This window comes from Balaenoptera borealis (genome assembly GCF_965194805.1).
Source record: "Balaenoptera borealis genome assembly, chromosome: X".
NCBI lineage: Eukaryota > Metazoa > Chordata > Mammalia > Artiodactyla > Balaenopteridae > Balaenoptera > Balaenoptera borealis.
Genome location: NC_138881.1, coordinates 119,627,616 through 119,651,422, shown reverse-complemented (window position 1 = coordinate 119,651,422; position 23,807 = coordinate 119,627,616). Strand labels below are relative to the sequence as shown.

Genomic DNA, 23,807 nt, shown 5'->3' with positions numbered 1-23,807 from the left:
ATAAAATCAGTGTTTCAACGCTACTGATGAACCTAGCGGCAGGGCAGGAATAAAGACGCAGATGTAGAGAATGGACTTGAGGACACGGGGACGGGGAAGGGTAAACTGGGACGAAGTGAGAGAGTGGCATGGACATATATACACTACCAGATGTCAAATAGATAGCTAGTAGGAAGCAGCCGCATAGCACAGGGAGATCAGCTCGGTGCTTTGTGACCACCTAGAGGGGTGGGATATGGAGGGTGGGAGGAGATATGGGAACATATGTATATGTATAACTGATTCACTTTGTTATAAAGCAGAAACTAACACACCATTGTAAAGCAATTATACTCCAATAAAGATGTTAAAAAAAAAAAACCTTGTGTGGTAGACTGATGGCATTAATGACTCTCTCTATCCACACTCTTTGCTATGTAAATTTGTAGGGCCCTCCCACTCTGACTCTGGGCTGGGCCATGTTACTTGCTTTGTCCAATGGGTAGTTGTAAGGTTGAAAGGAAGCAGGACCCTCTGTTCCTTCCCCCCCATGTCTTCAGCCTGCCTTTTGTCTGTGAACAAAAACTTTAGCCAAAGAATAAGTTTAATCAGAGAAGTGAGAAAATGCAGAAACAAAGGAAAACAGTCCAACAAGACTAAATAATAATAGTTTAGTCATTAAGCATAGTCAAGGACCTTTAGTTTCCTCTCAAGGGCTATAGATAATATTCTGAGCCGTATCCTGTGAGCTGTCTTATAGGTACTGAACCCTCCACCACATGGAAGAAGTTAGCTGCCATGACATTAGCTGCCACAAGTCCGAGAATTGGCCTCAAAGAAATGGAAACAAACTGACCCTGGAACTGAAGATTAAGTGTACCTAAAACAATCAAGATGACGCTGATCAGACCACCGCATGACCAATTTCAAGACGACTGTCAGAGCTGCCTGTGCTATTTCTGCATGTAGCCCCTTCTCTCTGTCTATAAAAGCTCTTGCCCCCTGATTGTTGGGGTGGGGGGAGTTGGCCTTTGGACAGGAGTCCACCGTCCCCCCCACCCCCAGTTGTTGGAATCCAAAATAAAGCAAACTTTCCTTTCCACCAAAAAAAAAAAAAAAAGAAAAAAGAAAAAAGATAGCTGGGGGAAGCAGCCGCACAGCACAGGGAGATCAGCTCGGTGCTTTGTGACCACCTAGGGGGGTGGGATAGGGAGGGAGACGCAAGAGGGAGGGGATATGGGGATATATGTATACGTATAGCTGATTTGCTTTGTTATACAGCAGAAACTAACACACCATTGTAAACAATTATACTCCAATAAAGATTAAAAAAAAAATCAGTGTTTCAAGATCAGGTGTAGGAATTGAACACAAGTCTGCTAAACTCTAGTAGACTGCAGTCTCTTCACCATCATGTTATACTTTTAATTCAAGAAAACCAAAATAGGCCAATATTTTAAATTCCAGAGTATAATTCATCTTATGCCAAAGAGGAATGTCAATGATTAGCTCAGTACCTTATGGAACATTGATATCAGCCTGATAGAAACTTTGTCAGTTACACTACACTTGGAGATTCTTCCTACCCAGTCCTTCCTTCCTCCGCTCTCTCCTTCCCAAGTGTCAGATCAGTATCATAGGCTGAAGGTGCTCCCCACTTTTTTCAGCTCACTCCACTTTTTTTCCCTTACAGGATTTTCTCTCAATAAATTTCTTGCTTGTCTATTCGAATCTTGACATCCTCTCAGAGGACACAAACGCACCATGTAGAAAGGCCCCATGAAATACTGCTTTTTTCTAATATACTCAGTTTTTGTTCTTCCTGCCAATCAAGGTTCCATTCATCCCTGACTTGTCCCTGTTCTTCATTCCTCTTTTCTCAGACAAATGTCAATATGTTCCTATTTTCCTGTCTCATTGCAGAGCAAGACCCGTCTGCTTACATTCCCATATACCTACCGAAAGACACGTCCTAAAATTCAAGTTTCTGCCAGGGTTTATTTAATCACTTACCCAAAGAAACAGTTCTCCATTGGGGTTGATTCCCATACATGTTGTTAATAAAAACAAGATTGTTTCCATTATTTTGTATACAAAAATATTTAGAGATAAACTTAACCAGATATTGCAAAAGCTATCTTTAGAAAATTACACTTACAGAGGAACACCACAGATGTCTTGAATAAATGAAAAGACAAAGCAGATTACTGAATAAAAAGACTTCTTGTCATAAAGTTGTCTATTCACCCTCACGTTAATCTCAAAAATCTAAATCCAACAAGTGTTGTTGCTGCCGGGTTTTAAATTTTTTTTTCTTATTGTTGTTGTGAACAATATAATCCTATTGATCGTGTGAAAAAATGACGAACAATAATGTCCAGGGAAATTCTAGCCAAAGAAGAAGAATGAGGGAATGTTTACCCTAAGAGACATCATTTTCTTCTCCAGGGTAATTCATAATAGACCACATTCAAGACAGCTGTCAATAAGGCCCTGCCTGCCCCCCGCCTCCCACTCACCCCCATGAATGTATTTATAATAGGTCGTGAAGCAGGACATTTCCTGGAACCCCCGACTGGTGACTAGGATCCAAAACCTGAAGACAAAGAGTCTTCAAACAACCTATAATTTAAAGAAAGTCAGGTTATCATGGGGGCCTGAAACCCTGTTATGATATGAACTGTGTCCCCCTCCCAAATTCATATGTTGAAGTCCAAACCATCAGTGCTTCAGGATGTGACCTTATTTGAAAATAGGGGCTTTGTAATGGTTAAGAGGATGTAGGCTGGGCCCTAATCCAGTATGCCTGGTATCCTTATAAAAAGGGGAAAATTGTATACAGACATGCAACACAGGGTGAATGCCACATGAACATGAAGGCAGAGATGGGATAATCCATCTACAAGCCCAGGAATTCCAAAGACTGCCAGAAACCACCAGAAGTTAGGAGAGAGGCATGAAACAGATTCTCCCACACAGCCCCTAGCAAGAACCAACCTTTCTGACGTCTTGATCTCCAACTTCTAGCCTCCAGAGTTGTGAGACGACAAAGTTCTGCTGCCTTATGCACTCCGTTTGTGGTACTTTGTACAGCAGCCCCAGGAAACTAATACACACACCCCCTGCAGAGCTTACTAAAAAGCAGCTGAGCAGGTTCTGCAAATCCCAGTGTTAGACTAGAGAAAAAGGTACAGAGTGCTGGAAAGCATGCATCAGGGACCTTATGGAAATTCACCCTGTTGGAGAAAAGAAATGGGAACTTCTTTATCAGAAGATAAGTGAAAGGGCTCCAAGAAATTCACTCAGAGAGATTGGAGGTGTCTGTAATGAGGAAGACAGGCAACTAAGTACCTTGTTAGATTTCTCCTTATGCCAGTGATTCTTCAAGTGTGAGCCCAGGACCATCATCTTCCTCACCTGAGAGCTTGTGAGTCATGTAAATTACCAGGCCCCACTCCAGACCTACTGCCATCTGTGTTTGAACCAGTTTGCATACTACTGGTTTGTGCCGTGGACCTGCTCTTTTGTTCTCTGTGTCTGTATTGATTGGAGAAGAGAGAATTGGAGAGAAATGGCTGGACAGAGAGGGGGCAGCAATGGCAAAGCAGGTCCTCTCTCCATGTTAGGCATAACAAGGATGCACTGCTTTATCATGGATCAAGTAAGTGCCACAGAAGATTTTGAGCCATCCTGCTATAGGTCTAGAGGCAACCTGCTATGGGGTATGCCCTTAAGTATGAAGAATGCAGGGGTGTTGAAAAGGTCTGGCTGGTGTGAATTTACCATAAATGTTCACTTAAATCCGAATTGAGAGCTCTCGTATAGTATTTCCTTAAAATATCTTCTCTACTAGAAAATGGATTAACAACGCCAGGGCTTGCTTTGGTGCTGAGTAGACAGGCCAGTGCTACATGGTCCATGGAAATTGGGCTGAAGGATCTGGGAGTCTGACAGAAGCTGACAGATGAAAGTTTGTAGCTATCATTTCCGTAGAAGAAAGACAATTTTTTTTTTTTAATGGAAACAGTGTGTTGATTTGAAAAGATTTAGAGATGTGATTGTTTCATACTATATTCTACATTTGTTACAACTTGCCTTGACTAACATAGCTTTTTTGTGTGTTTACTTTTTTTTGGACAGGAGAGAAACATGTTATGAATATTCAGAATCCATACACAGATATGTGACATTTGTCAATTTATACCCAAACCTGAAATATAAGATGCAGAAAGTAGTTCTTGAATGGTTGTATGTTCATGAGATAAGAAAACCAATAATTTAGCTTAGAAACCAAGCCCTAGACAAAAAGTTTCTAAAATGATGGGCCTTTGCATTAGCTACCATTCACAAAGGTGATGAATCATAGACCACAGGCTAAATAGGTAGACAGATTCATTGCATGGACTTAACAATATTGGGACTAAAATCATCTCTACCATGCCAATATCTAATTCGAGAACTTTCTCTATAATTTCTCTTCAAGTGATCAACCAGTCATCTGTTGAATGCCTCCAGTGACAAGGAGCTCACTGCTTCCTGAGACAGTCTGTACCACTTTTGAACAACGCTATTGGTCTGAAAGGCTGTCGTTATATTGAACTGGGCTTTGCTTCCCTGTAACTTCCACCCATTGGCATATTGGTGGAGAATTGGAAGAATCAATACTGATTAAATTGAATGGAAATTGGTCTTGAGCCAAACCTCTGCGGCCACACCAATTGACATTACCCAGATTTAGGACATTAGTCATGATGAATGTTATATTGAAACATGTATTTGTTAATGTCTTAAGTGGAGCAGAATAAATTACCGAGGCGACTGAAGTCATCCACATACGTAGAAGATTAAATAAAATAGAGATGAAAGATTTTTGTAGTAGTAAAGTGCTATACAAATTTAATGGGTATTATCATAGCAGTGACACTGTCTGTCCTTGGCATGAAAATTTTACCAGGACAAACAGCAGAGAAGACTGATGTTGCTGTGTAAGTGAAAAGGGAATGTCCCTAGCACTGCTTTTCTCTGTAGACACTCAATGTTTCATTTCTGTTTCGTTTCTGTCTCCACCCAGTTAAGTCACAAAAGGAACGAGGCAATTTATGTAGATAACAGCACAAGTGGGAATCACTATCACGTGCTGGAAATTCAAGGTAGGCAATTGGTTTGGGTTAGGCGAGTGAAGCCACTGCTGCACATGGTATCCAGTACTACAATACTGGTTGAAAAGAGAATTTGAGGAAATAATACTGGATGTTAGGAAGTGTTACTGCCAATGAATTGGACCACTTTGTGCCATGAATGTTTATCCTTACGTGTAGATATCTGCCTAGTCTGGGAGGCCTTCTGATCCAAAGTATTGTCCTCACAAGGATAACACATTAACGCATGAACTTGAATTAATCTACCAGCGTTGGAACACTGGGAAGAATGGTTTGTTTTTCCTGCAGAACGAAGGATGGCCAAGAATTTCTATGGGAGCTTTTAGAGAAACAGACATACTAGCTGGGGGAAGAGGTATACTGAAGACAGTCACAAGGATGACTTTTATCGATACTGTGGTCCTACTGACGTTTACATGTTTGCACACGGATGCTAATACAACTTCATACCTTCTCATAAAGGGCTGAATCGACTTCTACTGAGTGACCCCAACCACTAGCTTAGTTGCCTTCAGGTCTTCACAGCCTCTAGGGATCCTCTCTTATTGACATTGAAAATGTTTTCATATAAAATACGGTAGGAAGTGAAAGAGGAAAATCATTTGAGACCAAACCTTAAAGGTCTAGTAAATGTGCCCTATGGTAAAAACTGTCATAATAGCTGCATCAGACTGACCAATGGGACTCACACTGTCTCCCATAGGAGAAGCTATGAAAGGGGTGGAGGACAAGGTGAATGTCCAAATGTGGCAGTTCCCTTGGTTGGGACAAGGGAGTAAAAATTCCTCCCTTAAATATGTCTTTCTGAGTATCAAGAAGTAATTTCCGTGATATATATAAGCTACTAGATTTGATTTCATTCCTCTGACATAATCAAACAAAGGGTTTTACTTTCTTGTGCATAATGACTAAATCCTATATTTTCTACTGTTAATCATAAGCGAAATACGCAGAATTTAAAATATGAACATTTTAGAAAGGTGTGTCTTCCTATGACATTGCTATTTACTTAGTCCTTTAACTGAAGGATCATTTATTTGTAGGGAGAGAGCAGGAAAGTACCACACACTCATCTGTGTCATCCCCTCATTTTACAGAGAAAAAGTGAGTCCCATTGTGTCTCCCACCCAACCCAGGGGACTAGGTAGGCACCAGTTCAAACAGCCATGTGGGCCTTCAAGGTGTCATTTGGGCAGGGGATCCTCTTGAAGTTTGTCTAATTCAAAAACAAACAATAAGGGTAGTCTGAGAAGAGTCCTTGAGGAGACATTCAGGATACACAAGGTGACCCAATTAAAACAGCAAGTTTTGAGGTGCAGAAGCAGAATTATTAAAGATAAATTGTGCCGAATTTCTAGACCTAAGTGGGTTGAGATTCCAGTGGGACCAGATTGAGAGCAGATGCAAGCGAGGACAGGCTCTTCTTTCACAATCCATAGCTCACATCTGTTGGTCTATGGTGAATGATGCTTGGATTGGGCTGGGTTAAAAGAACAATGATGATAGAAATAGATGGGTGTGTAGCTTCCGGAAATTACAAAGCCAAGACTAGAACCGAGTCCTGCCTCCTAGTCCAGAGCACTCTCTTCTAAGCCATTCACAGACACACTTGCAGAAATATTTCATGCAGATCAGATGACATGGCAATGGATTCTGGGAAGTTTTCTCTCATCTGCTTTTTTTTTTTTTTTTTTTTTTTCATTTACAGCTCAGGATAAGAACATCAGAGCTGAGTTGACTCACTGATGCAACTGATAGCTTTAGCACCTGCCACATTTTGCAAGTGCGGGGCTGGACCTTTCATTATGTGCAGGGCTAGAGTCTCATTCTACAGACTGGTCACACTCTTCCGAAGAATGTTTCAGAGACTCACTTGGAAATATGATTCATCTTCACATTAGCTATGCTTAGAAATGAAATTCTTTGGGGGTTTCCTCGGGGTTTATGAGAGGCATTGAATATTGCACATTTGAAAACATATTTGAAGTTCTGCTGAGAGGCAGGAGATGAATTCACACCAGGGAAAGTGGCTTTTTGGTAGAAAAGCTCTATGTTGATGATACGTGTCAATGACAATTTGTAGTTTGACATAAAATTTAAACTGACTGGATGTTCAGAGATAAGAATTCAGTCAACAGTTCCTCTATTCCTGGAGGTGAAATGGTTTCTGGAATAGTTTTCTCTTATTTTCTATTCAACTTAAGAAACAAAATATGTTTGATTGTTCTGTTCTTCCACGTTTAAGTGCTAAGACCGTCCTATCTAAGCCTTAATTTTAAGATACACCATTAAAAACTGTAAATGCAATGAACGCAAGACTCCATTATTTTGGTGTTTTCTTTAGGCATGCCTCTGTTGGAATACTGAGAGCAGCACTGAGCCACTACCGACAATTGCTTTGCCTTCATCGATCTGATTGCTATTTCAATTCGAAAAAATTACAGTATTAGGCAGATAAGACTTGTCTAACTGTTGACTCTAGTATCACATCATGCTAGATATAGCTTAATGGTCTTTAGTATTTGTTTGTAACAAAAAGAAAAGGAAAAGGTAAATAGTTGGAAAGTGATAAGTCATTTTGAGGATCTGCCTTCCTACCTTTGCAAGCTTGTTGACGACAAGGACCATGGTTTCTTCATCAGCTACTAGCTTAGTAGCTGGGAATCGTAGTCACCAAACACATTCCCCCTGGAAGTATGAATGAATGAACAGAATTCAACGCCTATATCTCCCTCTGCATCTTTTGTTTTGTTTTTGTTTTTGTTTTGTTTTAACAAGTATTACTTCATTCTGAACTAAGACATCCCTAGCCCACTCCCTGTCACTTGCTTCAAAGAGAGATCAATAGGCATTTGCAGAATCCATTGAAAGTTAAAGGGAAAAAAAAAATAAACTACCCAGCTTCAGTCCAGTAGCATCACTTAAGTTGCATTATTAGCAGGCGGCAGAAATGATACAGTGGTGTCACCACTGCTGAGGCAACAGTGTCTACAATATGTTTAATAAAGTTCAGTTGATTCGGTCAGACTGCAGGTTTATTTACAAGTCGTAGGGTTCAGATATAGGCTTTTTCATGCCGGTTCACTGCACTATTTCATATAGTAGCCATTTCTCAAAATATTTCTATAGATCTGGGTAAATTGACCTCAAAAACTCATAAACCAAAAGGCATCTTTCAACCTGTGCAACCATCTATGTCCTCTGATTCCTGAGGAGTTATTCTTTTGCATATCATGACTTGCAGGTGTTCTTTCTGGTTCCAAGTCTACAGAAACTCTGAGGCCTAGTTCTTTGATTTTTCAGATCAGCTGTTTTATTCAGCAAGGTAGTATGTTTTCTGCAGCAGCAGCGTGTTTTATATATGGATTTGAAATGTTCAGTTATCAGGATCCATATCAATTTTAAGATCCTTAACTGCACCCAGATTGCCCAATTTTTGTACAAGTTATTCAAAGCCAAGGACCAGGCTCCTTAAAGCAAATCTAGCTGTTGCCATTGCTTCGACACTAGGCATTTCAGCACCATTAATTTCAGTGTATGACAGCTCTGATCCTCACTACCCCAAGGTCTTGGCTTTGTATCTTGACTTCCTACCTTAATTCAGGGTCTGTGCGTTCTAGTCTTGAAACTCTCAGTGGTTTTAATAACAATTTTTGTGCAAAGCCATGTAACTGTCATCCCCTGCAGATACCATCTCAGGAGGTAGCCCCAAGCTTTCTGCCAGGCCTCCTACAGGATGGTAGCCTTCCCCCGGTCCCTAGATGTCCCTGATTTCCTCACTGGAGATTCTTCCAGTTGCCCGTGGCTGTGGCTGAGGTGAGACTGAGCTTTTATGTTGCTGAGATCAGATCTGTCGTGACTTCTCAAGGGCAGTCTACTAGAGCTGCTACCTACTACCGCCCCAGTGGTCTAAGTTTGGCACACGTCAGTACATAGAGTGGGGAGTAGTTTGCGGTCCACACCTGGAAAGACACCCAGAACATCTGTGAACTCTAGTTTTGAACCTTTCAACTAGACCATCTTCAGTTGCTATAAGGTTCTTCTTCCCTGCTACTTCGTATAGCACAGTTCCTATAACCTGACAATGGAATCAGATTTGAAAATTTAAAAATTTTCAATATCAGCAATTATTCAGGCAAAAAATCAGAACAACCATCAAGTCCTTCACAGGTCCCCCTCCACTAATCTTCCGCAGTGAAGGAAGTCTGGCTTCCAAATGGTCATTGGATTACTCTTTCCTTTCCTTATTAGTTCTGACTTGCTAAATCTGAGTTGAGTCATTAAGGTTTTTGGTTTTCTTTTGTTTTGTTCTAAATAATTCTCCAGTACTTTTTCAAATATCTCCTATAGTGTCAACAGAGTCCCAAGAGTTTCAAGTTACTTATAATTGACAAAATGTTGCCTGTTGATAGTAGTAGAATTCATTCCAGGATTTGCGATCACTCCTGGCAATACTCCAGTCAACATTAAATTCACTTTTCTACTTACTCCTCACCTGCACACAAGCAGCTAAATGTAACTGGAGAAAAACACAAAGACACAGATTGGTCTCACATCTGAATTCATGGCCAGGACCCACAAGTGGGCCTTCCCTCTGTCCAGAAATCCTGCTGTGTTTTTCCTGGTCCTTTCATGCTTACACTCTCCTCCTTCAACCATTATTTTTCACCTTCTCCATTTTTTTCTCATCCATTCATTCGACAAATATTCATTGAGCACCTACTGTCTTCCTGACACTGTTTTCTCCCCCAGCTTTAATGAGGTATAATTGACATATAACATTGTGTGAGTTGACGGTATACAACATGTTAGTTTGAAACACTTCTATATCGCAAAATGATTACCGTAGCTAATACCTCCATCAAGTCACATAATTGCTGTTTCCCTTTTGTGGTGAGAACATTTAAGATCTTACACAACTCACAAAAGTGAACTTGAAATGAATTAAAGACTTAAACGTAAGACCTGATACTATAAAACTCCTAGAAGAAAGCAAAGGGGAAAAGCTCCTTGATACTGGTCTTGGCAATGATTTATTTTGGATAGGACACCAAAAGCACAAGCACCAAAAGTAAAAATTAATGAGTGGGACTACATCAAACTAAAAAGCTTCTACACAGCAAAAGAAACAATCAACAAAATGAAAAGGCAACCTACAGAATGAGAGAAAATATTTGCACCTTCCCCGTTCTTAATCCATAACATTCTAACCTGATGACCTTGATCTGTAGTTCACTGAGAAAATAGGAGCACTCAGAAGACAAATCCTATATGTTCTACCATCAAACCTGTCAAACTGCCTACATCCATATCCACATACTCTGCCCTCCCTCCTGACACAGTTAACTTTTCATGCTGAGACTGAAAGCAAGCCCCTCCAGTGGTACAATAGGGTCCAACCCTTCTTGCCTGCTAAGGTACCTCACTACAGTAATTCCTTCTCCTCATTATCATTCATTTACCTCTCTACAGCATCATTCCTATCATGTAAACATGTTGGAATGAATCCCTTTTTCAAACAAAAGTTTGAACAGACAAAAGCCTCTCTCAGTGTCGCATGTTTATTAAGTTGTTCCCTACTTCTCGATCCCATTTTGCAGCCAGAAGCACTGTTCAATCCTCAGTCCTCTCCTTCATCAACCTCTCAACAGCATTTGATACAACTGATCATCCATCCTTTGAAATATTTTATTTCATTGTTTTCCAGGACACCACTCTCTTAACTCTTCTGGCCACTGCTTTTCAGGTTCCTTTGATGATTTTCTTTATTGTCTTCACTTCCATTGGTAAAGAGTGTCCATGGGCTCTGGAAACACTTTCTCTAGCGACACTCAATGCCCCAGATGGTTATACCTATTCTGCCAATTACTCAGATTTTTAAAAAATTTGCATTATCTTTGATCCATCTCTTTCTTTCACCCTCACATCCAATCCTTCAGCAATTCTTGTTAGCTCTTTCTTTGAGATATATCCAGAACCTGACTATTTCTGACCTCCTTCACTACTATCACCTTGGCCTGAGCCACCATTGCCTGAACGAATGCATGAGCCTGCTGGTTTCCCTGATTCCATTCTTTCCCCAGTTCCAGCTATTTTCCATACAGCATTCAGAGTGATCCTTTTCAAAATGTAAGTCAAAGGACTTCCCTGGTGGCGCAGTGGTTAAGAATCCACCTGCCAATGCGGGGGACACGGGTTCGAGCCCTGGTCCGGGAAGATCCCACATGCCACGGAGCAACTAAGGCCGTGCGCCATAACTACTGAGCTTGTGCTTTAGAGCCCGCGAACCACAACTACTGAGGCTGTGCACCACAACTACTGAAGCCCACGCGTGTAGAGCCTGTGTTCTGTAACAAGAGAAGCCACAGTAATGAGAAGCCCGTGCACTGCAGCGAAGAGTAGCCCCCACTCGCCGCAACTAGAGAAAGCCCACGCACAGCAACGAAGACCCAACGCAGCCGAAAATAAATTAAAAATATATATATATATAAATCAAATCATATCCTCTGAACAAAACTGTACAGTGATTTCCCATCTTGCTCAGATGGAATCCATAATCATACCATATTCTACAAGGCCCTGCATGATAAAGTTTCTGCCCACCTTTCTCACCTCCTCTGCTCTTCCCTTCTGTAATTTACTCTGGTCAAGCCACCAGGCCCCCTTGCTGTTCCTTGAACATTTCAACCACATACCCTCCCCAGGGCCTTTGCATCACCATTCTGTTCCCTGGAAAGCTCTTGCCTCAGATAAGTATGATTTGCTTCCTCATTTCATTCATATCTCTGCTTAACTGTCACCATACGTGAGAGTATTTCTGAATCCACCTTGCACAAATAACCCCAATCAACCACCCTCTAGGACTCACCCCATTTAAAAATAATATTGTACACAACACCTCTCAACACCTGACCAATGTTGGATGTGTCTGTTTCCTACCTCTTGCCTGCCCTGCACATTAGAATAAAAGTAAGATTTAGAACTTGGTTTTCTTCAGTGCTGTATTCATAGTGTCTAGGATATTGTTCGGCACAGAGTAAGTGCTCAATAATAAATATTGACTGCATAAATGAATGAACTCCCACCTTCTATTCGTATCTCTTCTCACTGCCCTCTCACTTACTACAGCTCCCAGCCTCAGGGCCCTTACACTATGTGTTCATTCCCTCTGCCCAGGCTTTTTGCCTGTCTGGCACATTCTCATAATTCAGATAGGAGCTAAATCTCCCATCGCCAGAGAGGTTTTCCCTGATCACCTAAAACAAACTCTGCCCCATCCAGGTGTTTCTCTCTCTCACCTATCACCCAGTTTTCTTTTGTTCCTAACACTTGTCACTCTATCTACCATCATCTTGTATATTTGTTTACTTGTCTATTGTGCCTTCTCCAGCGATTCCCCAGCAGGTAGGGCAGTGTCTGCGTCTAATCCGTATGCAGTGATACTGAACTGAACGTGTGTGTGCCAGAAGAACTGACGTTCCCCAGAGTCCATTCCAGCTCTGCTTCTCCCAGGCAGTTCACTGCCTTGAACCATTATTATTGCTCCTCTAGGTTTTTGGCAAAGAGGGGAGCAGTGCATTGACCTACCAGGACATATGGGATGTAAACAGATAAGAACTTTGTTTCCTACTTTCCCTTTTCATTTCCTTTGTTGAGCTGGTTCTTCCCTGGCCCTAACTGAATACTTGCTCTGCCCACAAATTTATAATTCTTTTCAGATACTCCACGAGTCTCCCGTGTTATGCTTCCAAGTGATTTCAAGGTGGAACTTCTCTCCCCTGTTCCAGCTCAGGCTTCCAGTCAGGGAATAGGATGGGGTTGGTTTCTTTCTGTTTGCCTCCCTTGCATTTCTACATCTTGTCTTCTGCTTTGGTAACTAGGGCCTGGGGTTGGTGATGAAACGCTGAAGATAAGTATAAGTAGCCCAGGCACACTCGTACTTGACTGGTACCACCATGGACAATTACTGATGTATTCTCTGGGCCTGGAAAGCATTTAAAATGGATTCTTTCTCTCCTATCCTGTGCCAAGCATATAAAAAGGCCAAAGCCAAGGACTGAATGATTCAATTGGTAAAGATACAATGATACACTTTTATGTTCAGACAGTTTATGACATACATAATTTTAAAAGGAAGGCTAGTCAAAGGTGCCAGCTCCCCATGGTCCCTGTCCCACACATTCAAATGATAACATGGAAACAAAGGGGCTGGCTGGCTGCCGTTTGTACTGGGGGTATCCGCACAGTGGAGGGGCCAGCTGTAAACTGTTCATAAGCAGTTTGTATTCTGCAGCTCAATTCTGAAGGAGCGGCAGGGCAGAAAGCCCCTACCTCATCAAAACCTGGGAGGTGATGAGAAACTGACAGCTGGGAGTATCCCAGGGGTGATCAGAAGGCAAATGGGAGCTGGTCTTGGGGTAGCACCTCACAGGCTTTCCACCCACTTGTGCTCCAGGATCATCACAAGGCGTTCTGCCAAGACTCAGGTAAGGGGCTTCCCTGGTGGCGCAGTGGTTAAGGATCCACCTGCCAATGCAGGGGACACGGGTTCGAGCCCTGGTCCGGGAAGATCCCACATGCCGCGGAGCAACTAAGCCCGTGCGCCACAGCTACTGAGTCTGTGCTCTAGAGCCCTCGTGCCCTAGAGCCCGTGCTCCACAACAAGAGAAGCCACCGCAATGAGAAGCCCGCGCGCTGCAACTAGAGAAAGCCCACGCGCAGCAACGAAGGCCCAACACAGCCAAAAAAAAAAAAAAAAAAAACCAAAAAGACTGAGATAAGCATTGATTTAGCCATTTGCCTGTGTGACCTACACAGATACATGCATGGTCACCAAGGTTCTGTGGTGGAACATTTCCCTACGCTCTGTAGTTCTTCTTGGATTCTTCAGACATCCCACCCCCGCACTGGAGACCTCTATCTGCAGTTTCCATGAGGCTGTTGCTACAGTGTCCTCCCGTGTCTCCTTCTGAGCCCACTGTGTCCCCACCCCAGGGTCAGGAACATGCCTTAAGCTCTCAGTCGTCCCGCTGAAGTTCTTCGCAATATGCTTGGGGCGAGGGGGCAAGCACCTCATTCCCACTCCCTGGAAAATGGGACTCACTGCATACACCTGTCTTTCTCCAACAATCCTTTTCTCAGAACCTCTCAGTCTCCCAACTCGTGATCCCTTTATACAGTGTCCAATGGATATGAGGAGTTTAAGATTTGTATGACCAGTTATTCACACTTGCTTTGCATCTAGGTGTAGGACCTAGGTTTGATTTGGGGTATTAGTGTTGGCTGTTTGCCTAAAGTTCCATTTTAATGTGTTATATACATAGTTATCTCATCTGAAGCAAATCATAATTCCCAGATAATTCATATCACTGATCACTTTTTCAATCAACCACTGTAACTTATTAATGTCCCATAAGTCCCCTGGGTATATACATTTCAAATTAGTAGAATGTCGGAGGACAGATCTTTATCTTCTCATCTTTATCCATAAGGATTTGGTAGTACACACTCATCAAATCCAGCAAAGAAGTCCAGGATCCCCTAATAGGCAGACTGGGGTAATTGTAATTAAATGAGAAGATGAGGGCAAGAGACCTATTAGAATTAACTGTAAGTAAGCTATAGCAAACTATGGTGCCTCCCACAGGATTTGGTACTTTACCCCATCTGAGGCACACACCATCCTCTCCCTTCCTGGTTGAGCATCACTTCATTGTGAGTCATTTTAGCAGATGGGGTTGTCATTTCCCTCAGATTGGTTGATATGACCAAAGCAGATTGAGAAACTACTGTAGGGAATGTTTAACATGGGGTCCGGTGTACTGCTAATATGGTGTATCTATTCAGAATATAATCATGATCCCTCCATTTATTTACTAAATACATGTGTATTGAATACTCTTTTCCTAGCACAAGTTTGAATTTTATTTGATATTTTCCATCTCTATTAGAGATGCATTTGGAATATGGAACTTGGACATTAAGGTGATACCACTAAATATTGCATCTTTAGGATACTGTGCAAATCTCAGTGGGGCCATGTTTGTGGACTGTTCTGTAGCAGATTGAGAATATTGTAGCTCTGTTTTACGTAACTCATCCTTAATTCAGTGCACACATATCCCAGGCATGGAAGCAGAAAACTCCTAGCTTCTACTTTCCTCCTTATTTTCTTATTTCACACTTTGGGTATTAGTAAATTCTCAAAATAAATACTTTTTAGAACAGGACCTGGTTGGAATCTTAAAAATCTATCATTATGAGAACCTAGGATGGCTCAAATCGTCTGCCATTTACCATTTCCTGACCTTTCTCAGTACCCCCAACCTTTGGAATATTAAAATTGGGGGGTTTTTTTGGCTAATCTTTTTATGTATGCACAGATTCTTTCTCATCAAAATAAGTTAAATGTGAAAATTTTATTTGTAACTTTCAGCACACTTCCCTTGGTTTGGCAGCATGAACTTTGGTGACCTACCATTTTTAAATTCGAATTTTAAAAATCAGTGTAGAAGGTATGTGGATTACAAAGTCATTTTCCAGACACCCATTTTCTGGTTGCTCCCTGGTGAGCCAGAGTCATTAACATCCTCAGCAATTTCTGGTATGATTGCAGTCACTTCATTCCTGAAGATACTCCCAAGCACTCCACCTGCCCAGAGGCTTTAAATCAGCCTGTAGTGTCTCTTAAATTTTATCATTGTCTTGTTCACAGATAGTTCCCATACCAGCAGTGACCTAAGTGTGCTTTCCTCTGTATATCAGTCTTTTCATACTGTCATTGCTTTTGTCTCAAGTATCAAACGACTCTTTTATACATGAACAATACTAGGATCATAATAATCCCAAATAACTTAAGTCTCACCAGCCTATAAACAATATGTTAGCAAAGTTATAGCCCATAGACCAAATTTAGCCCACCACTTGCTTTTGTAAATAAAAGTTTTATTAAAAAACACGGACTTCCCTGGTGGTGCAGTGGTTAAGAATCCACCTGCCAATGCAGGGGACATGAGTTCAATCCCTGGTCCGGGAAGATCCCACATGCTGTAGAGCAACTAAGCCTGTGCGCCTCAACTACTGAGCTTGTGCTCTAGAGCTCATGCGCCACAACTACTGAGACTGCATGCTGCAACTACTGAAGGCCACGCACCTAGAGCCTGTGCTCCACAAGAGAAGCCACCACAATGAGAAGCCCGTGCACCACAACGAAGAGTAGCCCCCGCTCTCTGCAACTAGAGAAAGCCCATGCGCAGCAGCAAAGACCCAACGCAGCCAAAAATAATAAATAAATTTTAAAAATTTTTTTAAAAAGAAAAACAGCCACGCTCATTTGTTTTCACATCATCTATGGCTACTTTCTCATCACAGTGGACGAAGTAGTTTTGAGAAAGGCCTATTGTCCACAAAGTCTAATATATTTACTATCTAGACTTTCACCAAAAAAGTTTATCAAACCCTGCTCAAAAACCAGATCTCATTAAGCTGAATATTCAAATTCGAATTCTCCCACACCCTAAGGATTGACTTGGAATTTCCCCTTGAAAATTTCAAAGTATCCATGAGCAGTTGCGTGACTCCACCCACCTGTGCTGGTTACTGCTTGTCGTGACTTCTTCTGTGCTTGAAATCTGAAGCCCCAAAGGGTTGTAGCAGTTGTAGATGCGCTTCCTTGACTCTACCCCAGCTAGACAAACATCAACTTTCCAGCACATAGACAGTTTTACAAATGGGATTTTCTGATGGAGACATTGGCCAGAACTTTCAGGCTTGTTATAGCAGTGGTAGAGTCCATCATGGCCAGTGGAGTAGTGATAGTCACGGGCAGGAAATTGCTGTCCCCAGCAGAGTGGTAGGAGGGGTAAAACTGTTGTGCCTCGCTGAGAAATAATTGTGAAGTGTTATCACCCAAAGGACAGATCAATTTCACATCATATCTACTGCGCCTTAGTGATACCTAGGTAAACTAGAACACTGGTTATCAATTCTGGCTGCACAGTAGAACCTGCTAGGGAGCTTGTAAAAAATACTGATGCCCAGGCTCTGCCACATACCAGTTAAAACAGCATCTCTCGGGCTGGACTCCGGTATTGTTATTTTAAGATACCAATTCTTAACTTGTTTTTACAGAGTAATTGAAATTGAGTCCAATCCCCCAAATGTCATTCCCCACTTGTGACAGTGGTATAGTTTCTGACAAAGATTAATAATGGCTTCAGTTTTCAAAAGAAAAAAATCTGATGTAAAATGCTATCTTTTCACCTTATGTATTTTTCCTTCTTTCTTTGGACTATTTCAGCAGCATCTTGATTGGGTCTCTCTCTCTTTCTTAGTCCATGACAAATACGAGAAAGGAACAGTTTTTTAAGTTTCCATTTAGATTAAATTAACCCCTCTGGATATGTCCAAATGCTTTGTAAATTATTATGAAAATCCCCATATCTGAAATTTTAAGGCAGGCCTAACATCGGCTGAGCACTTCTTATGCATTCACTCTGGCACTAGACCCTTTACATACATCATCTCATTTAATCCTCACAACGTCCCAGTTAGATAGGTTTTATTTGTCTATTTTACAATAAGAAACCTGAAGCAAAGGAACTTTAAGTGCCTTAGTCCAAGTTCATCCAACTAAATAATGACAAGGAAGGAAACAAAGAAGGAAGGAATCTCAGAGTAACCCACAGCTAACAGGGGTGAATTACTTCTTCAAAGTGTTTCTACACACTGGGGAGATGGACTCTGATGAAAAGTTTATTAATAATAACAGCTAACATTTATAAGTTGCTTACCAGGTGTGAGGTGATTTGCAAAGCTCTCATTTAACCCTCTGAATAACTCCACAAGGGAATTACTCTTAATATCCTCATTTTGCAGTGAGGACCCTGAGACACACAATGTTACAGCAAAACAGCTTAGAGTCACAAAGCTAGCGAAGGTCAAGTGTAGGGATCAAACTGGGTTCTGCAGGACTCCAGAACCCATGCTCTAAACCACTCCTCTACAATACGTCTGTCAAGAGTACAGAAAGAATTTCTATATTATGAAAATGATAACCTGGGGATCTAATTTCTCACTCCCTCAGTAAGTGTGAACAAAGTCTCAGGGATGTGAGGTTGTTCAACTAAATCACCATCTCCCAAAATGTCCTGCAAAGCACTACTTCCAGGAGCTTTTCTGTGAGAAATAGGTTTCCTTAGTCAATTACAGCTGTGACATACTACATACTAAATCCCCTTCATGGAGATTCACCGTGCAAATGTACGTATCCCAGGTTCTGAAAAAAATCTTCAGGAAACACACAGACACTTGAACCATGCAAAATTACTTTAACTGAGTATTTCTAAAAGTTACTTGAAAATGGAAGATCCCTCTCCTAGCTATATTATAATCCTACTGAACTAGTGTTCAGTGAATTAACATTGAGAAATACTGATTTAAGTCTTTCAACCATTTAAGTGACTGACTTGTAAATTGGACAATCACGAAGATTACAGTGATAGTACCTAAAATGTCTGAAAGTGTTACATTTAACAAATTTTCATGGAGAGATATCTATTTTGCTTAACCCCCCCTACCCACCCACCCACACACACACACACGCATGCACACGTGCAAACACACACACACACACACACACACACACACCCCGTATTTCCTCTTGGAACTCCTGTTTTGGCTGAATGAAATATTATGAGTGTATCATATCTCCTGCCTCTCACCTCTTGAGGGGACTCCTCCAGATAGAGAAGGTATCTATGGTGGCTATGAAAATGTGTCAGTCACGTCTCCTGCTCTGGGCTGCACAATGAACAGATGGCCCAGCAACTGCATTGTAAATCCACTACTAGCACTGAGGTCACATTTCCCATGGGCGTCTCTCAGTGTCTGAGAGTTGCGGGAATACTAAGGCAGACTCGTTCCTGCAAGTTGTACGACTCCTCACCAAAACATCCTTAGAATTAACCTGTAGTCTGAGATCTCTGTCTAACTCTCCTTTCTTCTCTCTCGTCTTCAAAGGGGTTAGACCTTCATCACAGACCAATGACTTCCTCCAATGCTCCTACTATTCCCTCCACATTTCCTTAATAGGCATTTCCACAATAAATCCCACACATGTCTAATCCTGTCTTGGCATCTGCTTTTCAGAAGATCTGAACTAACACAGTGTCCTTCCTCCTCACAGTACTCTAATATATTTTGCATATATTTTTTCTATTTTCTATTTATCAACCTATAGCTTTCACTGAAAAGTATAAATTATACCTTGTTTGTATCAGTATCTCCAATGTCTAGCAGTATTTGGGATATGAAATGATGGAAGGATAGGATTTACAAAAGAAAGAAGGAAAGAAGGGACTTCATATCAACAAGATGGTAGAATAGGAGGTCCCAGACCTTGTCCCCTACCACCCACCCAGAAACATCAATTTAACAACCATCCATGGAATGAAAATACTTTTATGAGCGCTCCAGAGACCAGGTGAGAGGTTCCAGCACCCCAGCGGAGCACAAAAGCCAAGAACAGCCATACTGAAAAAGATATGAACAGTTTCACTTTACCTGCATCAAACCTCCCCCAAACTGGCACAGTTCAGGGCAGAGAGAGACTGCCTCCACTCATTTTTTTTCTTCTTCAGGGGAAAGACAGAGTGAAATGAGCTACTGGCATCTTGAATCTTTGGGGACATTGCCTGAGAGGCCAGCTTCTGTCTCATCTCACCCAGTTTGCTGAGCAGATCAGCAAAGCTGGATTGTCTGGGAGCTGCTAAAAACAAATTATGGGGCAACTGATGCATGTATCATAACAACCAGCCCATGGACCCTGCCAGCTAGCCCACCCATGTGCAGACCTCAGCAGCCAGCTATTTCACATGTACCACCTCCCATTCAATGCCCCATGGGCCCCTACAGTCAACACAGCACAGGTCCCTGAAGTCAGCGCCCTGCAGGTCTCCAGAGCCAGTGCCCTGGGCACCACCCCAGATGGCACCCCATGAACCCCTGCAGATGGTGCCCCTCTTGTCCCCATATATGGCATGAACATGACCCTGCAGACAGCATGAGGATCTCAGCAGCACCTCAACCCTGCAGGATTGGGAGAAGGCACATAGCCCTGAGACTGCTCCTTCAGGAGGGCAGCAGAGTAATGGAGTTTGTACTCAGTGTCCTGGCATCTCAGTGCACTGCCTTAGAGAAAGGGGCAGGTAACTGTCAACACTCAGCATGGCTCTGTAGGGCAGGAAGAAGGTGCACAATCCTAAAACATCTCCTTCAGGAGAGAGAGAGGGAAGTACATGTTGCACCCAGCACTCTGGAGTCTCAGGGCACTCCCCTAGGGAAAAACATTGGGTGGCTCTCAGCACTCGGCACAGTTCTGTGGGATTAAGAGTTGGCACACGATCCTAAAACTTCCTCCCCAGGAGGGAATGAGAAGATTGGAATGGGCATAGCCATTGAAAAGAATTGAGGGATCCTCCAGAATCTCTAGCTGCAATGATTGGTGAAAGGCTTTCCTCTTTAAACCAGTTTGTAGAGACTGAAGAGGTGACTGCTTCTTCCAGTGGACACACACCAATACAAGGCTATAAGAAACATAAAGAATCAGGGGAAATGACACCACAAAAGGAACAAATTAAATCTCCCATAACAGATAACAAAGAAATGGAGATCTAAAAAATGACTGAAAAGGAATGCAAAATAATCATGTTAAAGAAGTCCAGTGAGCTACAAGAGAACACAGATAGATAATTCAATGAAATCAGGAAAACAAAACATGAACAAAATGAGAAATTCAACAAAGAGATAAAAAGTATAAAAAGGAAACTAATGGAAATTCTGGAACTGAACAATACAGTGACTGAACTGAAAAATTAGAGAGATTCACAACAGCAAAGTCAATCAAGCAGAAGACAATCAGTGAACTCAAAGACGATATTTGAAATTACGCAGCTAGAGGAACAAAAAGAAAAAAGAATGAAAAAGAGTGAAGAAAGCCTATGACACTATCAAGGGAATCAACATATACATTATGGGAGTCCCAGAATAACAGCAAACAAAAAGGGGAAGACAACTTATTTAAATAAATAATGGCTGAAAACTTCCAAATCTGGGAGAAATGGACATCCAGATTCATGACACCCTGTTTCCCAAATAAAGTGAAACTAAAGGGTTATTAAATTGTTAAATGTCAGAGACAGAGAATTGTGAAAGCAGCCAGAGAAAAGCAATTCATCACATAAAAGGGAAGCCCCCTGACCAGTCTCTCCCATCAGGCCTCTTAGATAGCCTCATCCACCAGAGGGCAGACAGCAGAAGCAAGAAGAACTACAATCCTGAAGCCTGTAGAACAAAAACCACATTCACAGAAAGACAAGATGAAAAGGCAGAGGGCTACGTACCAGATGAAGGAACAAGATAAAAGCCCAGAAAAACAACTAAATGAAGTGGAGATAGGCAACCTTCCAGAAAAACAATTCAGAATAATGATAGTGAAGATGATCCAGGACTTCGGAAAAACGATGGGGGCAAAGATTGAGAAGATGCAACAAAAGTTTAACAAAGACCTAGAAGAATTAAAGAAGAAACAAACAGAGATGAACAATACAATAACTGAAATGAAAACTACACTGGAAGGAATCAATAGCAGAATAACTGAGGCAGAAGAACGGAGAACTGACCTGGAAGACAGAATGGTGGAATTCACTGCCGCGGAACAGAATAAAGAAAAAAGAATGAAAACAAATGAAGACAGCCTAAGAGACCTCTGGGACAACATTAAACGCAACAACATCCGCATTATAGGGGTCCCAGAAGGAGAAGAGAGAGAGAAAGGACCAGAGAAAATATTTGAAGAGATTATAGTCGAAAACTTCCCTAACATGGGAAAGGAAATAGCCACCCAAGTCCAGGAAGCACAGCGAGTCCCATACAGGATAAACCCAAGGAGAAACACGCCAAGACACATAGTAATCAAATTGGCAAAAATTAAAGACAAAGAAAAATTATTGAAAGCAGCAAGGGAAAAACGACAAATAACACACATGGGAACTCCCATAAGGTTAACAGCTGATTTCTCAGCAGAAACTCTACAAGCCAGAAGGGACTGGCATAATATACTTAAAGTGATGAAAGGGAAGAACCGACAACCAAGATTACTCTACCCAGCAAGGATCTCATTCAGATTTGATGGAGAAATCAAAAGGTTTACAGACAAGCAAAAGCTAAGAGAATTCAGCACCACCAAACCAGCTCTACAACAAATGCTAAAGGAATTTATCTAAGTGGGAAACACAAGAGAAGAAAAGGACCTACGAAAACAAACCCAAAACAATTAAGAAAATGGTCATAGGAACATGCATATCGATAATTACCTTAAACGTGAATGGATTAAATGCTCCAACCAAAAGACACAGGCTCGCTGAATGGATACAAAAACAAGACCCATCTATATGCTGTCTACAAGAGACCCACTTCAGACCTAGGGACACATACAGACTGAAACTGAGGGGATGGAAAAATATTCCATGCAAATGGAAATCAAAAGAAAACTGGAGTAGCTATACTCATATCAGATAAAATAGATTTTAAAATAATGTTACAAGACACAAGGAAGGACACTACATAATGACCAAGGGATCAATCCAAGAAGAAGATATAACAATTATAAATATATATGCACCCAACATAGGAGCACCTCAATACATAAGGCAACTGCTAACAGCTATAAAAGAGGGAATCAACAGTAACACAATAATAGTGGGGGACTTAAACACCTCACTTACACCAATGGACAGATCATCCAAAATGAAAATAAATAAGGAAACAGAAGCTTTAAATGACACAATAGACCAGATAGATTTAATTGATATTAATAGGACATTCCACCCAAAAACAGCAGATTACACTTTCTTCTCAAGTTCGCATGGAACATTCTCCAGGATAGATCACATGTTGGGTCACAAGTCAAGCCTCAGTAAATTTAAGAAAATTGAAATCATATCAAGCATCTTTTCTGACCACAACGCTATGAGATTAGAAATCAATTACAGGGAAAAAACCGTAAAAAACACAAACACATGGAGGCTAAACAATACGTTACTAAATAACCAAGAGATCACTGAAGAAATCAAAGAGGAAATCAAAAAATACCTAGAGACAAATGACAATGAAAACACGACTATCCAAAACCTATGGGATGCAGCAAAAGCAGTTCTAAGAGGGAAGTATACAGCTCTACAAGCCTACCTCAAGAAACAAGAAAAATCTCAAATAAACAATCTAACCTTACACCTAAAGGAACTAGAGAAAGAAGAACAAACAAAACCCAAAGTTAGCAGAAGGAAAGAAATCATAAAGATCAGAGCAGAAATAAATGAAATAGAAACAAAACAATAGCAAAGATCAATCAAACTAAAAGCTGTTTTTTTGAGAAGATAAACAAAATTGATAAACCATTAGCCAGACTCATCAAGAAAAAGAAGGAGAGGACTCAAATCAATGACATTAGAAATGAAAAAGGAGAAGTTACAACAGACACCGCAGAAATACAAAGCATCCTAAGAGACTACTACCAGCAACTGTATGCCAATAAAATGGACAACCTGGAAGAAATGGACAAATTCTTAGAAAGTTATAACCTTCCAAGACTGAACCAGGAAGAAACAGAAA

At 41.3% G+C, this 23,807-nt stretch overlaps 1 long non-coding RNA gene across 1 annotated transcript in view; it reads left to right on the top strand.

The window, feature by feature from the left end:
• Positions 1 to 250: 250 nt before the first annotated feature.
• LOC309620121 overlaps positions 251 to 23,807 on the top strand; it is a 294,983-nt gene continuing 271,426 nt past the window's right edge. Inside the window, exon 1 of the long non-coding RNA XR_014239426.1 lies at positions 251 to 345. This is a non-coding gene — a long non-coding RNA (uncharacterized lncRNA). The remainder of the gene's footprint in view (positions 346 to 23,807) is intronic.